At 40.4% G+C, this 20,844-nt stretch overlaps 1 long non-coding RNA gene across 6 annotated transcripts in view; it reads left to right on the forward strand.

Annotated features, from left to right (window-relative positions):
* Positions 1 to 20,844, forward strand: part of LOC106483320 (uncharacterized) — a 294,920-nt gene that overhangs the window by 252,027 nt on the left and 22,049 nt on the right. Inside the window, exons 7-8 of one of the 6 annotated variants that reach the window (XR_010883360.1) lie at positions 16,057 to 16,293; positions 16,674 to 16,772. The exons of 4 other annotated variants lie outside the window; for them this stretch is intronic. This is a non-coding gene — a long non-coding RNA (uncharacterized lncRNA). Of the gene's footprint in view, positions 1 to 16,056; positions 16,332 to 16,673; positions 16,773 to 20,844 lie in introns of those variants that run through there. One more of the 6 variants, XR_010883359.1, reaches the window with a different exon arrangement.

The raw sequence follows: 20,844 nt of genomic DNA on the forward strand, positions 1-20,844 counted from the left end.
CATGTATTTATTTGATTCCCAATGCTAGTTCAAGAATCTGCCTTTCATGAATGCAAAAGCTGATGTAATACAGAGAAAGCTGCTCCTCAAAAATGTTTTCATTAGGGTACAATACCATATGGGTCTGAGAGGTGGCAGAGATGTGAAACAGCTTCTTGTTCATTAATACTGAAACGTTTATACGAACAGCAGTAGTAACAGCATATTTTAGTGTCTGCATGGTATCAAATTGAATGTTGATGCAATTGTAATTGTACAATTGTAATTATGTAAATAATACCTTGCTATTCTTCCATCTAACTTCCTGTATATGGAAAAGCAGAGACAGAAAATGGAATGGTGCTGTAAAGAATTACTGAACCATTTATTTTTCTAACAGAAAATACCCTAAAGCAAAGTTCATCTGTGGGATGTTTGTTCATTCAGTCTAGGAGAGTCAGTAGACTGCATGGCTGAGGCATGTGGGGGTGTATTTTTTCAGGGCCGATTGCCTATATGAGAGACACCAAATCTTGACCATCCCAAATCCAGCACCCTAGCTGAAAACAGTTTCGGTCAGTGCACTGCATTTCCATGCAATTATGCTGGTGTGCTTTTTTTGTTACCTTTTGAATAGATAATTTAAAATTGCTCTCTGTAGGGATGTTCTCTATGTCTGTCTGCCTATCAATCTTTCTATCTGAATGCAGAAGTATTTGATTAGTGTATTTAAAGTAATAAAGATGTCAACAGTAGTGTCACATTGATTGATGCTAATTATAAGTCTTTAATGGCTCCTCTGGTTTGGCCACTCTCCTTGCAGATTGTGATTTTATGGTTAAAATAATGCCTTGCTATCCACAGACTGGGTCATAAATTGTGGTCTGTCTTTCTTTAATGACTCCACATGCAGTGGTATAATCCCAATAACATACATTATCTTTGGTAAAAAGGAGTCAGTGACTTTCATAGGGGTGATGGATGGATTTATAAGGACTAGTAACAGACTGGCTGGGATCACACCGGAGGCAACACTGATTGTTCTGCTTGTGCGGTGCAATAAGCAGAAGCATTAAGCAGACAGTCTTGGATAACAGATGATTTTCATTCAGTCCCTCTCTTTCCACTCCATACCATAAGTAAGAGTTAAAGAAAATGTTGAAAATCAAAGCCTTCTAGTGAAAGGCTAACTGTTTAGCAAGATGCAAGAAATCTTCAGTAGGTGTTTGTCAGCTGTCCAAAAGCAATGCAAATTCTTGTTTTGTACGCATTCTTCTTCCGAGTGTAACAAATGGCTGATGAATGAATGTCCACACTGAAGTGACTTGCTACCAAGAGGAAAATGCTGCAGCTGAGAGAAGAGTCTCACTATTCCTGGGAGTGTTTAATCATTTACATGTATGTGAAAATGGAATTTCATGGGCCCATAGTGTAGGGACACCTACACACGCAGGCTAAATGTGGATGCATACCAGCTTACATGTGTATGTTTTTAAGAAGGTTCTCTCTAGCAATTCTGAAGCACCACTTTATTATTTCCATATTTATGGATGGCATCTAGGAGCTCCTGCAGAGCATGGAGAATCCCATTATATTGTGTGCATATAGGCAGGCACACACAGATGTCTTTGGAGTGGTCTGTGCCCTATGGAGCCTGCAGCATAACTAGTGAACTGGGTTAAAAAGAAGGGTCTGTTCCTACAGTATGATGCTTAGTGTGAAGAGGTTAGGAAAAAAGTTAATTTGGAAAAGATACGCTTGCAAAAAGTGATTCGTTGGCAACCAAATGCTGGCCTTCACTGCTTGGTACCTTGCTATAATTGTATGCTTGTGGTGTGTGATATGCAGCAGTGAAGTTCAAGGAAATTGCTACTGTGTTTTTCAGTGGGATAAGATAGGACTCATAAAATGAATTCCGAATAGAACTGTAACCCAGCTGATAGTAAAAGATGTCACAAAAGTTGGGAGTATTTGGATCCCACTGCAAACTGCTGGTTCCAGTATTGGTTTCTGCGAGTAGACTTTTTACACAACAAAAACTGTTTTGCTGGAACAGTTACTCTCTGAATGAACCTGACTAAGGTTTGTTCATTAAACCAGAAAGCTGTGTCACCTTTTCACAGAACAACAATAAAGATGTGCTTAAACACCTACATAGCAAGAAAACCAACCAATCGGCCAAAAGAACACCCAAAAACCCAAGGCAAAGAGAGATTTGCATAAAGGGCTTTTAGTTGCTTGCTAACCAAATTTTACTATTATTCATTTTTCTAATTCTGACAAAATGGCCGTATTCATTTGCCATGCTGTGAAATATATGCTTCCAGAAGTAACATCAGCTAGACAGTATCTGACTTGTCAAAGATCTCTGCAGGCAGTTGTATTAGCAGATTTGGAGTTACTTCTGGTTCTGTCATCAAAAATCTTGTTGATGCGGTGTCTGGAGCACACTGCCTGCATGACCTTTTGGGGTTTATTTTGGTTTGGGGGGAGTTTTGAGGGTTTTTTGTTTTGTTTTTAGTACTCTGTAATTCAGCAGATTTTTTTCTTCTACTGCTTTTGCTGGAATTGTGCTGTACCTCCATAATGAAGTTTTCCCACACCCTTCTAAAGACACAGTTTCCTTTGCTGCAGCCTCTCTGCCTGCTTATCCCGTTCACGTCCTGTATGTGGCTCATACTCCCGATTCTTTGCGAGTTGAGACAAACATGCCATGTGCTGGAGAGTTATCAGAAACATACGTTTCATATAAGCACATCCTTTGCACTCCCAGTGGAGAAATCCCTCGAGGAGCATTGCTGGTACCCTGTGCGCGAGTGTGTGTGCCTAGCAGATCTCAACCTACGCAGAGATACTTGCACTGACCAGGGACGGTGGCAGCAGGGTTGTTTATTCTGTCCCAATTTGATTGTTTTCCTTTGTTGTTTTTGATAAATTAGCACTAGCTCATACCTTCTAGACAAAATAATAATAAAAAAAAAAGCCCAAAGGCTTCTGTATAAAAATGTGGGTTAATCCTCCATGTCTTTCAAAAGCATTTCTGAAGCATGCTACTAATTAAGATAAGGTTATCATTTTAAGTTATAACAGGAATGCAATTAGAGCTTTTACTAAGAACTGTAGCAATCATTTTTATACAAATTATTCAGACCCAGTAAGGTAGAATGCAGTTTTAATAGGACAAGAGAATATACTGTGATTTTATTAAATATAATATAGATTCAAATTACAGCTGAATGTGGTACTGCCTCTCATGCAGCAGGAATCCATGTATCCTTTTCTAAAACCTTTTCTTAGGTGGGATTAATTCAAGCATTTTTTTTCTCTCCTCCTCTGTGTACAGTCACAGTTGATTTTTGATCTTGAAAAAGAGTCCTTTAAAATGAATATACTCTAAAACGAGAAAATGAATATAGAGACGTGTCTGGTATGTTTACCAGATATTATAAATACCATATGTGTAAATGGTTGTGCGTTGATGTCAGATGTTAAATTTTAGGATATAAGTAGCTTGTATATTTTCTACACGTACTGTAGACAGTGGATCAAATTCAGCCCCTGTGTAAATAGGCATTGTGTAACTAAAGAAAGCGGAGTGGGCTTCACTTCCACCAGGCCCCGTATGCACAAAACTCTCTAGAATGTTTCAGTATTTTTGAACTTTAGTCAAACCTCAAAAAAGAAAAAAAGGATCATGTGTTAGTGGAAGAACTATACCCACTTTCACATTTGTTTGTTTATTCATTAAGATATACCAATTTCCCACAAATCGAGAGCACCATAGATGTGCAAACTGTAAAAGTATGCGACTGTGGAAGGATTTCACAGTCTCACATATACAGTGTGGTGTTTTTATCTCTGGGTAGTGTTCTTCTGGCTCTATTTTCCAAGCAGAGAATGTTTGTTCTTTATGTTTTCCTGGAACAGTCGTCGTTAACATAATCGCTTCTTTTTATCTTGCTTTGGTTGCCTTTCTTTTGGAGTTGTGCAAACTTTTATTTGTTGAGCTATTCTCATGTTTTACAGGTGTCCTTTTCTAAATTCTTAAAAGGGGACTATGTTAAATTGGAGTTAATCTTGACTCTGTGATCAGAGACCAAAATTGTCTAACTGCAGATAAAGATGCATTAGATTATTTTTGTTTTACTTCTTTCAAAGAGGTGTTAAGACAGTTTAGTTTTACATTTTAGATGTTTTTGTAAAAGAAAATTTCCATTGTGATTTTGTCTCTTTTGAAATTCCTCCTATAAGTGATTTGGTCAGAGTTATACCGTATCGTTTTCTGGATCAGGAATGAAAGCCATTAGCTTCTGAGTCCAGCATTATGCATCAGGCTGTCCATCTTTAAAGAGTAGTATTTAATTAATTCTTCTGTGAAAACGTTCAATATTGGAAATATATTCAGCTATCTGTCTGTGTTTATCCAGCTCACAGTACTGTGCTTCCCAGTGCCCCTGCTATCTAGGGTTTTTTTATTATCTGGGTTTTTCTTACCAGCCTCACTGACCTTGCTGTAAGGTATTGCTGAACTGCATTTTAGTAAGGAAGATGCACATGGCACTCTTTTATTTTGGGGCTGTTTTTCCTTTTAAGATGCAGCTGTAATCCAGGGGAATAAAGTCATTTTATTTCTATGAAATCAGGAATTATTAGGCTTGAAGAAATACTGCATGAAAGGATTGGTCGTAATGTTTCTGCAGTTCATTTGATTATAGACATGTGATATTAAGGCGGCAATATTGCATGTTTCTGTTGACACTTCTTTCTATCATTTTAAATTGGTTATCCTAGCAAAAGGAATTGGCTGCGCTGCAGTTGAGAGTAGATCTGCAGGATGGCCTGTTGTAGGCACAGTGAGTGTGAGTGTGTCCCGCACTCCCCATTTGTAAAAAACAAAAAAACCCACAAACCACTTTTTGTAAAAGCGCTGTGAGATTTCCTTTGAAAAAACTAATTTCCAGGAAAGAAAGGACTGTATCGTTGTTACTAATTTTGAGACAACCCTGTCTCCTTTCAGGCTGGTACCTCTTGACACAAATCCAATGTTTGGAAAATCTTTTCATGTCCCAGGCAAATGCCACTTTACTATATTAGAAGTTGGGAAGCAGAGTGGTATTTTTCTATTAAAAGAAACCGAGGCTGGATGCAGTGCAACAGCAGCGTGACACTTGCTTTCAATCTTAGCTAAAAAGACACTTGCATTACATGTTTTGATGTATTGATACCATATATGAAGTTGTGATCCAGAAGGAGTTTTTAATTGGATTAACGGGAGAAAAGGCAGTAGGTAACTTGAGCATGCTTTGGAAAAGTGCATCCATAAATAAAATTGTTTTTTTTTTATTTTATTTAGGTAATGTGGTGAAGATGGTTGGATTAAGAAGGGTTAGTTTAGGGGAAAAAAAAAACCCTGCTTTGAGGGAGATCATCTTCTATAACATAATTTCTGCAGTTTTGGAGTAGAAAGATGTAATTTAGGATCTGTGTCAATTAGATAATTATTGCCCCTAGTAATGTATAAAACAAAGGACACACTTCAGATGCCCAATACTGTTCTCATTATATTCTTCCCCTTTTTATATATTGGCATTCTTACAGGAATTTACCTTATATGGTTGTTTTCAGTCAAGGTTCTTAAGGAAGATCAGGTTTGGGGACTTGTGTTGCTGGGAATGGACAGTATGGAGCAGAAGCTGCCACTGCTCAGCAAGGCCAGGTTTTTGCAAGTAGTGTGTGGATGTTGAAGGCTACCTCACCTGCATCATTGTTTATACAGGTATTATATCATTTTGTGAGGCTTGTTCAGAACTGATCAAGAAAAGGTTTGTTATCAGAGGTCACAGACTTCATTATTACTAGTATAAGCTTACAGGTGAAGGTTATTTTGTCATATACAGAGCTAAAGAGAGTTTGTGTTTACAGAAGGAGTTCCTGTGTGCTAAATCTGGAAGGTCTGCCTTCATTAGCAATAAAAGAGGTATGCGAACTGATAACATGGGTGGTTATCAGATTCATTTATTGTTAAACTTACAGCAGAGGTTAGCTTGGTTAAAATGTCTTTTAGCAATGGCTCATAAGTTGTACATGGAAGTATTTAACAACACTAGCAGAGCAGAGACTGTTTGTTGTGCTTAAATCTGATGAATAGCAAGTTTTCTGTTCTGGCTTACAGAGTGGTGCATTATGTTATTATATATCACCAGTAATTTGGAAAGTTTTGTTTTGTGATGTTTTAAAATGCTTAAAAACCTGGGACGGGATGCTAATGATGAGAGAAAACAAGTATTCCAAAGCTGAATCTAGTTACAGATGTCAGAGTTGGAGGAGTTGAATCAGCTTGTAAATAGCAACTGAGAGCAGAAGACATCTTCAAATGCCTTCTTGATGTTAGATAGAAGACCAGGATTCATTCATCCTGTTGACCATAATTATTTTTAGAGCTCCTCAAAGTTCACAGAATCACAGAATGGTTGAGGCTGGAAGGGACCTCTGGAGATCATCTAGTCCAACCCCCCTGCTCAAGCAGGGTCACCTAGAGCACGTTGACCAGGATCACGTCCAGGCGGGTTTTGAATATCTCCAAGGATGGAGACTCCACAGCCTCTCTGGGCAACCTGTTCCAGTGCTCTGTCACCCTCACAGTGAAAAAGCATTTCCTCATGTTCAGGTGGAATTGTCTGTGTTTCAGTTTGTGCCCGTTGCCTCGCGTCCTGTCACTGGGCACCACTGAAAAGAGTCTGGTCCCATCCTCTTGACACCCTCAGATACTTGTACACGTTGATAAGATCCCCCCTCAGCCTTCTCTTCTCCAAGCTAAACAGGCCCAGCTCTCTCAGTCTTTCCTCATAAGAGAGATGCTACATTCCCCTAATCATCTTCGTAGCCCTTTGCTGGACTTGCTCCAGTAGTGCCATGTCTCTCTTGTACTGGGGAGCCCAGAACTGGGTCCAATATTCCAGAAGTGGCCTCAGCAGGGCTGAGCAGAGGGGGAGGATCACCTCCCTCGACCTGCTGGCAACACTCTTCCTAATGCAGACCAGGATACTATTGGCCGCCTTGGCCACAAGGGCACATTGCTGGCTCATGGTCAACTTGGTGTCCACCAGGACTACCAGGTCCTTCTCTGCAGAGCTGCTTTCCAGCAGGTCAACCCCCAACCTGTATTGCTGCATGGGGTTATTCCTCCCCAGGTGCAGGACCCTGCACTTGCCTTTGTTGAACTTCATGAGGTTCCTCTCCACCCACCTCTCCAGCCTGTCCAGGTCTCTCTGAATGGCAGCACAGCCCTCTGGTGTATCAGCCACTCCTCCCAGTTTTGTATCGTCAGCAAACTTGCTGAGGGTGCACTCTGTCCCTTCATCCAGCTCACTGATGAAGAAGTTGAACAAGACTGGACCCAGTACTGACCCCTGGGAGACACCGCTAGCTACAGGCCTCCAACTAGACTCTGCGCCGCTGATCACAACCCTCTGAGCTCTGCCATTCAGCCAGTTCTCAAGTTCGCAAGTTTCTCACAATTTGTTTACCATTAAACATATCTGCACTTCACAAATTAATAGCATACATCTGATGCTTTTCTATTGCTCAGCTAGCATAATACCTGTACTCTGGATACTCTAGTCCTGATTCAGAAAACTGTCCTTACCAAAAAAGACCAGTTGAATATATATTTGTCATACTGAGGACAGTAGAATCTAAGCAAGCACTTAGTATATGAGCTTAAATATATCTAATTTTTAGGGCTTTTGAATAAATTTGAGATGTTGCTTTCCTTCTTCACTTTGTTCTTTGGACTTTGTTTTCATTTTTGATAGCATTCAGTCTTCCTCCTTAAACTCTAATGTTACACCTCTGCTTTCAATCTTTTTTTCAGAGGCTGTAGATTCATGATAAATAATGCTTGGTTAGTACTGTAGCAGATCGGGTGGACTGCCACTAGGAAGCGTTTGTAAAGTAATTGAAAGATTAAGGTTTACAGTTCAACAGAAATATGCATGCTGTTACTTCCCATGGCATGTGGGTAATGACCTAAAGTATACCATTTAAATTATTAAACATATGCAAGTTAGAAGAACATTTATAAGCTTTCAGATGCAAGTACTCAAACATGAGAAAACACCAGCATTAGAACTGTCCCTCAGTAGTGTGTGTATTTGTACATTGCAATTCACTCTTTGCATGCCTAATCACATATGTTTTCTTTTCTTAAAAGTTCCCATTTCTTTCCATGAGCAGGATGGGTATAGTAATTAATATATGCTTACTCGTTTGGTTTTAGTCTCTTTATTTACTGTGCTCTGAGATCCAGAGAGATGTTTTGTCATCAGCTCATCTGTGCATTACCTCACTGATCCACAATCTGATTAATGTTTGCAACCTCCTCATAACATGAAGGGCTGATATTATCCTGGTTTTACAGATACAGAGCTCTACCAGTTTCAGGTACTCAAGCTGGGATGCACTGTGTAGTACTACCACGTAGCACCGTATGGTGCAGCTTCCATTGACTTCATTTGTAGTTGTGAATGCTCAGCATTTCCTCAGATCAGTCTCGGGAATCTCAGGGAACCTGGAAAGGAATATGCAGAATTAGAAAATGTGTATAGTTAGGTGATGTTACAGGCCTGTAATAAGGGACTGAGCTTTTTTCACAAGAATAATACTCAGCTTTCTAAAGGTGCTCAAGAGTTAAAAAACCTGAAAGTTTTAACATTGGCAAATTTAGGTTAATATCTGAGGAGCAGCAAAAAGTAACACCATAATGTACAAGATGTATGCTTGTCAAATTTAAATTTCTGGCTACAGCTCATGGAAGTGCTAATGTTTTACAAAGAGAACATCAGTGGAATTTTTATTGTTTGGGGAGGAACGCTCTTCTCAGAAATGTCTGATGTTATTTTGCTGAAAGCTTACAAGATGAGGTAAAATAAAGGTGAGCAGAGTTTAGATTGAGGTTTGACAGAGATATAAGCAACTGATTTAAAAAAAAACAACAGAGAGTGTCAGGCGATGTTGACAATAAGTGATGGTACTGGCTTTTCTCCCTACCTGCTTGTCATTTCAGCTACTCAGATATATGCACATATATAAGTATGCCAGGATGTATTTGCATGTGTTTGTTTTGCTGTCCGAACAACTAAGTAATGAGAACAGCACAAGAGTTTGAATAAGTCGTGCTTCTCACTTAAATGTTGTCCCTTCAGTTTCTGGAAGCAGTCTGTCACTCTTGCAGTTTGGTCCTTGACCTTCTATCACTTTTGGAGACTTGCCATACAATCTTTGTTTACAGTAACAAGCATGGAAAAACTGACTTCCTGACAGTAATGCTGAAGTCTAAGTTGAAACCACTCACAGGTGAAAAAACATAGTTCTTCCACTTTGAACTCGTAATGTGTTTCATGTAAAATACCCATCTAAGGCTGGGCAGCTAACAAAAGGAAACCAGTCCTTTGCTCAAGACCAAATATTAACTACTTTGTCAGTAGTTTCACTAAGGAGCTGGTTATAATACGTTTCTGTATGTTTTTCCCTCTGTAGCATATAATTTATAATCTTAAAAACAAAACCCCATTGGTTTTTTAATTTTTATACAGGTGCGATAATAATTTCACTGAGCAACCTGGGGCCCTTCATGGACTTCTAGCTATTGCATATGCAGCTCTGCAATCTCCATGTGGCCTCCTTGGCACAAAGGTTTCCCTCAGGTTTGTAAAACACATTAGGATACGTAGATTTGTTTGTATGAAGAATCGATAGATCACACAACATCCTTTTTTTTGGCATTTGCATTGCCTTTCATAGTGTTCCATGTTCATGAACATAATGCTAGCAGCTGTAAGACTTTTTAAGTAAATTAGGATATTTACATTAGACCTTTGTGTTTTCAGACTAGATTCTCGAAGAAAAGAAACTAGACTAAAAGCAACTAAACAAAGCAACGTTTGGGTTTTGGAGTGAAAATCAAAGTCACGATGCAAAAATCTAATGGAATGCAAATCTAATAGAAGATTTGGGACCTGATTCCATGGTCACATTTTTCGTGATGTGGGTTAAGTGACATGTTTTGTAGCAATTAAATATTCCGTACTTATGTCAAAAGAGTGTTATTTATACTTTCAGGAAATTAGGAGGGAACAATAGCAAGAGTGGAAGTTGAACAAAGAGCAGGCTAATAAAGTGTTTTTATTTTCCTGTAAGTTATGTGTTTGTTATATGCATTTTAATGCACTCTTCCAAATCCTCTATATAAATTTTATTTTCTTTTTACATCATTATATTAATTACAGTACCCTACATTAGTTTATGGCCTGACCCATTACCCAGGCATATACACCATGGCAGTTGCCTTTGAACTGTGAGGGGAGTTTGGCCGCAAGGCTAACTTAGCTGGAGGAAACAATCTATAGTAAGTCAGAATAATAATGGAAGTCCTAACCTTAAGAAGCTTCCACAAATGCCAAAAAAACCCCATTATTTTCCTCAGTGGTGGTTATCATTTGGCTGCATTTACATCTGTGCATCACATTCTGCTCTGTTGAATTCTGGTATTTCTTCTGTTCTGCAGCATAGTTGAAGTTGACTTTCTTGCACACAGTTTGCAGGAATCCAGCAGCACATAAGATAAGTAGACTCACTTCTTTAAAGTGCTTAGACATAAGAGAAAGTCATGTTCCTACTGATATATTTTCTAGTATGCAATGATCAAAGATGGGTGAATACTGAAAAAATGTCATTTGTATTTTTAAACATAGCATTTTTCTCTGTCTGGAACTATTTTGGTGTTTGCTGCTTGCATATATTCCAGATAAGTTTACTGATGGAAATGCTGGTGGAATCATGAGGTTTAGGCAAACTACACAATATTTGCAGTAGGTGAATTTCAGTTTTGAAATAACACTTGAAATAAATTTTAAGTATTATGATTAAACAGTTGGAAAACAAAAATGTGTGTGGTCAGTACTATCATTTGGAATAGCCAGAACTTTGAATAGTTGAATAATTGCAATAAATTGTCCACCACATATCTTTAGATCCTAGAATTAGTGTGGGAATTTTTTCAAAGAATAATATTGAATAATCAATGAATTCAAATAAATTGATCTGTTTACTGATGATTACAAGAGACAAGATGCACCATCTGCTTCTCTCATTTCTTGCAATGAAGCTCTCTGTGCACAATGCAGAAGCTGTGTTTGCCTATCATTTTGTACCCATTTGCTAAGATCGTCTAGACAGAATCTAGTATATTCTATTGCAAATTGTGAATTACCAAAAGGTAGAATCGTGGCTATTTTCTAGCTGAATGGACAAGCAAAGCATGTCTTTTAACTGAGACAGCATAGAGATATCAGGAGCTAGCTTTGAAGAAGCCTGTGAATACCAAAGTAGTCTAGCTGTGGTTGCCCAAAACTCCATGTGGGATTTTTTACCCTACTGGAGAGTTCTGTATACTGTAGAGACACTGCTTTGGGGACTTGAACTCTCAGTTAAAGTTGGCCTGAGCATCTCCAAACTATGATACTGTGTCTCTAGATGTACTCTGCAGTCACTAAACATCCACTGGTATTTTGTGCAAAGAGTAGGGTACTTCATGCCTTGGCCAATAGCCAGCATGGCTCAGTACTTAGACCCATGTGCAGCTCTGCAGTTTTTGTTCACATGGGGCAGACATATGTTTGTTTTGGTTTCAGTCCATAAGGTTTTGCACGCCTGAGGTTCACTTTGAGGTTTCAGGTTCAGTGAAACGTCAAGTTTTGCCTGGCTTTTGGGTTGAAACCTCAAGCCTAATGATAATACTTTCTCTCTCTGCAGATTCTGAAGGGAAAGGTCACTAAAAAACAACCCCCAAACCTTGGTATTTGCTGAGAAATATCAAGCACTCAAATGGAACGTTCCTTGCAGAATTTAGCAATTGTATGTTTCTGTCAAAATTAGCAACTTCAAATTTTTACTGATATGCATCTGTTTATGAGTGGTATTCTGCTTCAGCTGAGACTGGTATTGTTTATTTTCCAGTTCCTGCTTTTTGGGTGGCGCTGTTTAGTGCTACATAGTGGTAGCAGTCTTTGACTGCAATAAGCAGAAGGTTAGATTTATATTAAACTATTGGCCAGGTTCTTGTTTTAAGTCCTGTTACCTCTCTTCAGTCTATGTAGTGCCAATGCTAGGCTTAACCAATGTGAAGTTCCCCTTCCTTTGACTTCAGGAAGGAAGTGCCAAAAGGGAAAGGCCAGTGTCCTAGAAGCATTCAAGTAGTTTTCTTCTTTTAAGGCCTGACACTTGTCTGATATTAAAAGGAATGTAGGTCTTGTTCTGTGTAACAGTGCAACCTCTCCCTGACTTGGGATACCAAGATTCATTTTCAGTGATGTTCAATGTATTGTAGACTCATAGGGGTCTGTGTTGTACTGGAATACTGTACCAAGTGGATAATTAGCCATACAGAGAAATATATGAAGCCCAGTTGAAAAGCATCTGAAAAGCATTCGGCACAATTCAGTCGCCTTTAAGCAGCTGCTGAACAGTGCTCATTTTGGGCCATCTGTATGTTGGTTTAATTCATGATGTTAATCTGCTAATTCTTGCTCCAAAGCTTGTCCTCTTGTAGGCAGTTGCATCAGCTCTGAGGTAGCCAGTGTACCACCAAATAAGCATAACACTGCTCTGATAGAGAGCAGGATTTATGATCAAATGTTTGAGGACAGATCTTCAAATGCTGGCACCAAACTGGAGATTGGGAAATCTCTGCAACCTATGTGCAGGCAGCATCCAAAATAAGCCAGCTTCTTTCTATATCTTCCAATTGAAAAGCTTTCATTTGAAGTCAGGCAGTAATGATGTCACCCAGAAATTCCTGCTTGTATCCTCAGCTATTGTGTGGACAACTTCCTACTCTGTATGGAGGGGGACAGATCATACTGTGCAAGTCAATCGCAGGCCCTAAGGAAGTAATTTTGGACAGGTAACTTTAGAATCTGGTTATGAATTAGTTAGCAGCTCCTAAAAGAGCAAAGTACCTATGTCAGAGATTTGGGGAGGGAAGGAGGGCTAGTTGCTCATGCTGCTATGAAGAAATTTAATGGGGAGGTTGTCTGAAGGAACTTCAGTGTAGGAATTAGGTTTTTCAGCTGTGCATGTCTAGAGCTGTCTCCCACAAGGAGATTTTCTTCATTGTAGTCTTTGCATTTCTGAAGAAATGATGGCTGGTCTTTCTGTTTGTAATTCTTTACCCCCCCCCCCCCCCCTTAAAACTTCATTAGCATCTATTGTGGGTGTGTCTGTGTGTTGCTGGGTCGTACTTAACTTACATCATGTACCCAAATACGAGGTTTTCCACAAGCATGTGGATACACTTATAAATATCATAAGGCACACTTTTCAGGTCTGTCTGAAAAATGTGTCCTGTATCATGTATTCTTAATAAACCAGCATTCTCCAAGTACGAGGTTGGGTCAGCCTTAAGCCTGGCTTGCAGGGACTCTCTAATGAGAGTAGCTCAGGTTTTGCATGCATCCGGTCCTTGTTTTTTCTCCTGAGGTGACTAACACACATGATGAAACACTGGAAGTGTTATCAAGGTGTTTGTTGATATTTTAGTAGTTTGGCTAATAGTTGAGCTGAAAGCAACAGGTCACTTAGATATCCAAACAGTCATCAAATGGTGTCAATTTGGAGATGCTACTGATTTGAGCTGGATGTGTTTAAATGAGCAAGAAATGTAGAGTCTCCACATTCCTTGACTCCTTCACTTCCCCTCTATTATGTCAGTGTTGGATCTGCAAAAGAATGCAATTCAGTCTTTCCCACTAGTAGTGCATTGAAGGCTATGCATATAAGAAACAGCAAAAGAAGAAATGCCTGCACATTTATTCCCCCAGGGAGGGTGGTGCAGCACTGGAAGGTTATCCAGAGTCTTTCTGGAAGTCATTGGGGCTTTCAGGGCTCAGATAGACAAAGCCACAGCTGACCTGATGTAATGTTGGTGATAGCCCTGCTTCAAGGGGGAATTTGGGCTAGGTGACCTCCAGAGGTCCCCTCCAACCAACATATCTATGTTTCTAAGTCAGAACAGATAATAGATCTGCTGGTTGCAAGTGGGAAATGCTTATTTTGCTGTGCTGAATCTCTTCTTCAGTAATGCTCATCTTTTGGGCTGAGAAGAAGCCCTCTGAAGCCTTTATTCTCAGATTAGCTGATACTCTGTCTGAAAATATGGTGTTCTATCCATTAGCTCCTGTTTGAATTTGGGGGTACTGGTATCATTTTCCAAGAAAGACTTGACAATGGTGAATTGTTACATCGCAGGTGAAAATGTCCCTGGATGACTTCAGTGGTCTTGTGATAGCTGTGTATGAGCATATAGTCCTGGGGTTCTCCTGAACACTAGCTTCACACTAAGGGTGAATGCTACAACTGGATTTTACGTGGAATTTAGGCAACTCTGAGGTGCAGCCCATTGAAAAACCCCTTTTTGGTAGGAGCCAATGAGAACAAGCTTGAACTGCCTTGTGCAAATTTTTGCAATCTGCTATTGCATGAACAGTTGGGAAGGTTGAAATCGACACAAAAGAGCACTCTGTTTTTGCTCTTATTGCGCTTTCCCGCATGAATGCTAGGTGTATCTTTCTTCTGCGGAATTCTGTGGTTGATATCCGTCATGTAAACTCCGAAGCTTGCAGTGGGATCCTGTGGAAAACAGCTGTGCAGATTCACAGCAGCTATCTTTTTACGTTTTCTCGACGCTGTGTACAGTTTTCAGTATAAAGAGCCAGGGAGCGCAGCATTGTGAGGTGGTGCCCGGCTTTTGCAAACAAAGGGGATGGAGGACTCTGTGCCACCTGCTCTGTCACTTGAACAAATGTTAGGAGTAAAACAAGCTACAAACTGCTAACAGTGTTTGTTGGATGATAACTTTATGCAGCAGCATTTCCATTGATCGTCAAGGTCAGCTTTTTTTTTTGTTTTTCAAGCTAACCAGTCCCTCAGTTCCATGCTCCTACAGGCAAGGGCATTAACTGCTTGGTGCCCTGACCGTGAAGAGCATTGTGGAATTGCATGCTCTTACTTGGGGACTGCTGGGGGTGTCCAGATGTTAGTACATTAAACAGTGTGGCACAACACCTCTGCAGGAATTGGCAGGCAAGAGTATTTGCTTCTTGACTTGGATTGAAAGCTTTTTGAGGCGGCAATGTTAGGAAAAACATTGCCACCATCCGCAAACACAATATGCCTGCTTGCAAACCAGACAGAGCCCTGTCAGATCCAGTAAATGAGGAAAAAACCTTTAGCTCATTTTTTCCCAATTATTTTGGGGGACAGTGTGTTTAGTAAAACTGCCAGTTATGAAAATGATGAATGCCCCTCTGCTTCTGTGCAGTGCTTCCTCACTTTAGTCAATCTTGAGCGTGGGCTAAGTGGAAAAAGGAGTGGTCTTGGCAAACAGCTTATTAGTCTCAAATAAATTATTCAGAACACAGGTTTGGATACAGATTGCAGGGAACGATAATGGAAATGGTTTTCTGAGCTTGTTCATGTTATGAAGACATGGAGTATGCTTTTCAGGAATTCACTTAAGTGGAATCAGCTTTGAATAATATAGCCTGGAAGTAATATTGCTGCCATCCAGCTAGTGTCCGTGGAACAGCATTCTCCTTTCTCCTGGAGTGTTGGTGTTGAAGACAGATAGAAAGGGAGATATTTATTTTTTGGCCTTTTTTTTTTTAAGGGAAATTTTTTCTAATTGCTAGAGAGGGGCATGTTTTGGTCGAGATTTTTCCCCCCCCGAGTGAAATAGTGGACCGCATCAGCATCTGATTTGGGTGCGTCATGTGGTTTCTCATGTGATGCTGGTCTCGCTGCGCTTTGGAGAGTGAGCCTTTGTGACTCCGCACTCTTGGACAGTAACATTCAGCAACACAGGAGACTTTGGGGAGAGAGGGGAAAAAGGACCCTCCCCCTTGAAAACCCCACAAGCCCAGAAAAATAAAGTTACATTCATTTATTATAGTTATTATTTCTTCTCAACTGCTTTGGCTTCTATTTTTAATTCTGGGTCTTTCCTTTTCTCCGTTCCTGCAGGCAGAAAGCTGCACTGTTTGGAAGAAGTGAGATTGTCTTTCCTTACAGCTGCGACGCTGCACCACTCTCGACATAGCCTGCTTTTCCCCCCATTTACCTGGGCGGCTGCTGCTGTTTCTGCTGCTGCTGGGGCTGCTGCAGTCTCACTGCCTGCGCTTCACCCTGGCTTGTCTGACTCGAGACTCACTCGTCTGCACATTGCTAAGGAAGAAGAGCCATGGAGCCGCATTTTTTTCTGTTGGTTCTGGAAGCAAAGGGTTGTGATATGTGGTGGTTTGGAGGATTTTTTTTTGGGGGGGGGGGAGGAGAGGGAAGTTAATCTAGGATGGGGTGGGTGAAAGCTTAAAGAAATATTATGTAAAATAATCCAGTACTCAACAAGGGTATCAGCAGCAAGAATCCAGCCTCTGCTGCTCCAAAGGATTAACATGGGGAAAGCCACAGTGCTGCAGTCGAGTTTCACCTCAGCGTTGTGCTGAAGATGGATAAATAAGGTATCTGTTGTGTCTGCCTGTTAAGGCAAAGGCATGGGAGGGAGAGAGAGAGAGAGAGCGCAAATGAGGAGGAAGAAGAAACGCTATATGGTCTTTGTCTGATTCTGTGCGTTCTTGTTGTAGAGAGGATGGCATAATTTACAAAGCAATGTATGGATGGAGGGACTGTACATTGTAGCTTGAACACTCCTGATGCTGTCAAGGAGGGAACTGATGAGCAAGGTGACTGCACCGGTATCCCCACGGAAAACAGCAGCCATGCAGTGTGTATATGTATGTGTGTGTGTGTTTGTGTATGTGCGAGCATGTATAGACATGAAAAAAAGACATTTCTGACCAATTTACAGAGGAAGTTTGTCACTTTGCTGGATCAGACTTGATTGCAGCTTATATTTTCAGCTATAGCTCTACACCCATTTCCTGACTAAGGCGGCACTTTGTGAAAACAGATGTAGGCAGAATTCTTTTAAGAAATGTGAAAGCAGATCCTTTCCGTTTAACACCTTGAAGCACTGAATCTTCTGCACTGTGCCGAGAGAAACTGTAGGGGTTTCGTTTTCTCCATCTTAAAATCTTTATAAACACAGCTGTATTCAGTATGGTGAAAAATTCTATACTGTAAATAGAAATGTGATCAATCTAATCAAAATAAATGTATCCCAGATGACTTCTAGACCAGCTGGCTACCACAGTTGTCAGATGGCTAAATGCTCAACTGAGCATTTATATTCAGCATTGTATTTATTTTTTTTTTTTTTAGAAATTCAAAATTGACTTGTAATTAAAAGGCTTCTTGATCTATTGAAAAGAAGTAATACTTGCATTTGGCAGTGGATTTCTCTGAAATGTATATGGGTATCTTTTTAATTCTGGACAAGCATTGAGGAGACTGTATTTTTTAGAGCAGGTAGACTTGTCAAAATACAGGCATATTTAGTATGGTCAGTAGCTCAGGTTGCCCATATCCGAACAATGTGCAAAATGAAGGTAGGGGAAACAAGTGCTGCACTCAGCTAGCGGGGCTTGGCATGGCTTTTAGCAGCTGCCTTATTGAGAGAGAGAGGTTCTTTTCTCCTTTTTTCCTTCTGTACAAATCCGTAGACCATAATGCCATCCTAAAATTTGTATAAGGGGATTTCCCAATAGTCATGGTGAGCTGCCCCGCAAGACGCCTGTCTGGCCCTTCCGCTATTTGTTACCCCTTCTACAAAGGCAGCCCTTGTGTGCTGGATTATATTTAGCCAGCTGTTGGATAGCATACTTGTGCTGGGGGCAAAGGAGTCTTATTACTCCCAAACTGTAGTTTTCTGTTTGTTTAAAGAAAAATAACCTTGGCAATGCACTGATCACTGCAAAGGAGTTTATACTGCTCCTTATACCTTTCTGAAACTGTTGTGCTTCTAACTCAGGCACGTTCAAACAAACAAGGAGGAAGAGAGACTCTTAGCTCATAGCTTCAAAGCTGCGGAGACAAGCAAAATGTCAGCAGCTTGTAATTAGGAGCCCATGGTTACGTCAGTGACTGTATCTCTCCAAGAATAGCTATGTGATGTGTGCCACAAAGTAAAGGAAAATAGTCATAACCTGGTTATAAAGCCCACTTCAAAACAAGCAAGAGCAAAATGGATTAATGAATCTGCTGTGTTCATAAATCAGATGGGGATGGATTACATGCGTAAGGCTGGCTGCGCTGTGCAGAAGCGAAGACTGAATTATCAGTTTGTCGGAGGGCATGTATTCACCAAGTGAAAGTGTGAATCCTTCAGAAAAATGCAGACGAGCTATTTATTGTAGAAAATGGCTTTCCTGGCTCTGTCATGGAGGGGCGGCTGCGTGCCGCTGGGGCATACTCCGAAGGACAGGAATGGCCAGCCCCACGGAGGTGTTTGAAGGGAAGGGTGTAATTAAGCACGGAGAAAGCAGGCTGCAGTTCTGTCTAGACATTACAGATTTGATACTGAAATACCACCCCAGAGAAGACTTATTGTGGTGTGGTGTGGTTTATATTAAGGCTTCTCTGTTTAAGGGGCAGGAGGGGGTGGGGGGGGGGGGAAGTGCAACATCTTGAAGCCAAACAGAAGTCTCCAATGTTGCTTTGGGAATACTGCAGTGGGAGGCTATGTGTTCTTAAAGGGCCATGCCCAGAGCATGCTAGGAGCTTTCTGACTGCTACGATTATTTTCAGGTCTATGCTGGCAGCTCGGCGGCATTAAGCAGTGAGATTGCAGGGGGTGCTTAATCTGCCCTGACTGGCCTTTCTCCGCATTGTTGCTGGAAAATGTTTACACGGCTTGTATCAAAACCCCTCCACAATATTCAGTTTACATTTCTGTTTGTGTTCACGCTGCACAATTGCTAGAAGCCTGGCCTGTTTCCCTGCTCCCAGCAGAAGTCAGTCGCAGTTCAGCTCTGTTTATGCAGCTCTTTAATTTACCCAGATAGGTAGATTGCATTATGCAAACAGTGGTGGTTTTTCCTTTTTCTTTTTTTTTTTTTTTTTGACTATGAACACAAATTTGTAGGAGGAGATGACTCTGTATATTAAACCAATAGCTCTCTGAATTGCATGTAGTATAATTTGAATATACTTACTTTAATTAATAGAAGGTTACAAAAGCTGGCATTGTCTGGGGCTGTTTAATTTACATCCTCAGCTTAGTCAATGAGCATAACCTGCCTGATTAGAATTGAGTATTCTGGGCGCCCGACCGGGTGGAAGACATTATTTTGTTTGTGTTAGTTCAAACAGCTGGTCATTAATGCAGGCCCCATCTCCAGAGTGAAGTGCTAGTGGACATGAATGACTGCCTGATTAATGCTGCCCCTCGAAGGCTCCTTCCTCCAGCAGCACCGCTCGCAGCAGCATAATGCAGCGTGATTTGATTGCGCTCTAACAGGGTAGTATGTCATTGTGTCACCGAGCAATTGAGGTTATTATGGGGCAGGGCAGACAGACGGGACAGTGGGGTTACTAGACCGTGGCATTTTTAGAAATGCAGGCCTGACCTACTTAGAGTTATTCTTGCTGGCTGGCAGCTGCATGGTGCATGGGTTGTCCTGATAGGCTGAGGCTGTTGCTAGGGGGAATTAGCATGAATTTTTCCACATACAGACTCAGTGATTGAATGATAAAAGCTGACTGGAATTAAAGAGATTCGGTTCAGTATTATGCAGATTTATCTCCTTCAGTTTTCCTCCCTGGAATGCATAAAAAGGAGCAGAAGACAGTTTGATTCCATTTATTTTTTTGACCTATTTTTTTTCCAGGGGAGGGCAGAAGAGTTGTGAATTTTTGATGATCATTTACTATTTAAATCGTTGAAATGATATGATAGTGGGTATATTCAGGCATGTATCTTTAATGTGGTGGAGATTCAAATTCCGTTCTCTCTGGAAGAGAATGAAAGGAATATATTTTGTGTTTTGGTCAAACTGCTGCCTTTTTTTAATTTGAAGATATGTAGGCTTCCCTATTCTGGAAAGGGGAAGCATATACCAGGTTTTATTGCATAACATTACTCTTGGCTATTTTTAGCTATCTGTGCTTCACAAAATTAGTCTTATGTTGGTGGATGAAATTAATCCCTGGACTTGGTCTCCTATATGCAGAGATAGACACCCAGGATATACTACAGTGTGCTAGGTGTCATGTTTGTCTGAAAAGATGTTTACATACTACAGACTCTGCATATCTAGTAGAGAGCTGATGACTGGCCTATAATCAGTTTGATTAGATAACCTCCTCTGCGTTTCCGAGTGTTTTTCAGGATTCGGTTTGAAGTTGGATTCTCTCGATAGCTCTTTTTTTTAAATTTATCTCCATATGCTTAAAATAGTGTTGTCTTTTAGAGAACTCTGTGCTTGCACAGGAAGCAAATAAAACCAATCCTCAGTGAAGAATTCTTTGATGTAATTATGAATATTTCCTTTGTTATTATCACTAATTATAGAAGATCTTTGTTTAAGCCACAATTCCCCTCTGTATGATCCTTTACCATACAAAAAAGTTACAATTTAGCACTTGTAATTTTAAACTGATTTGCATGGAGACACGTTATGTTGCCACACGCAAAGAACTGTGACTCTTCCAAGGAGAAGAAGGAGCTGGAATGGGAGGGAGGGCCTCAAAAGACTTTATATATGCAAAATAAAAATGTGACTCCATGATGAAAAGTGCTGAGCTCATCTGTGTCTGAAACAGTCTCGCTGAGAATACTTGGATGAATGAGAAACCTTTTAGAGTGGTGTAAACAGCATTCACATCTGTCTAGATGGCCAGAAGTCTTCCTGGATG

Source organism: Apteryx mantelli, chromosome 2 (assembly GCF_036417845.1).
Source record: "Apteryx mantelli isolate bAptMan1 chromosome 2, bAptMan1.hap1, whole genome shotgun sequence".
NCBI classification, from domain to species: domain Eukaryota; kingdom Metazoa; phylum Chordata; class Aves; order Apterygiformes; family Apterygidae; genus Apteryx; species Apteryx mantelli.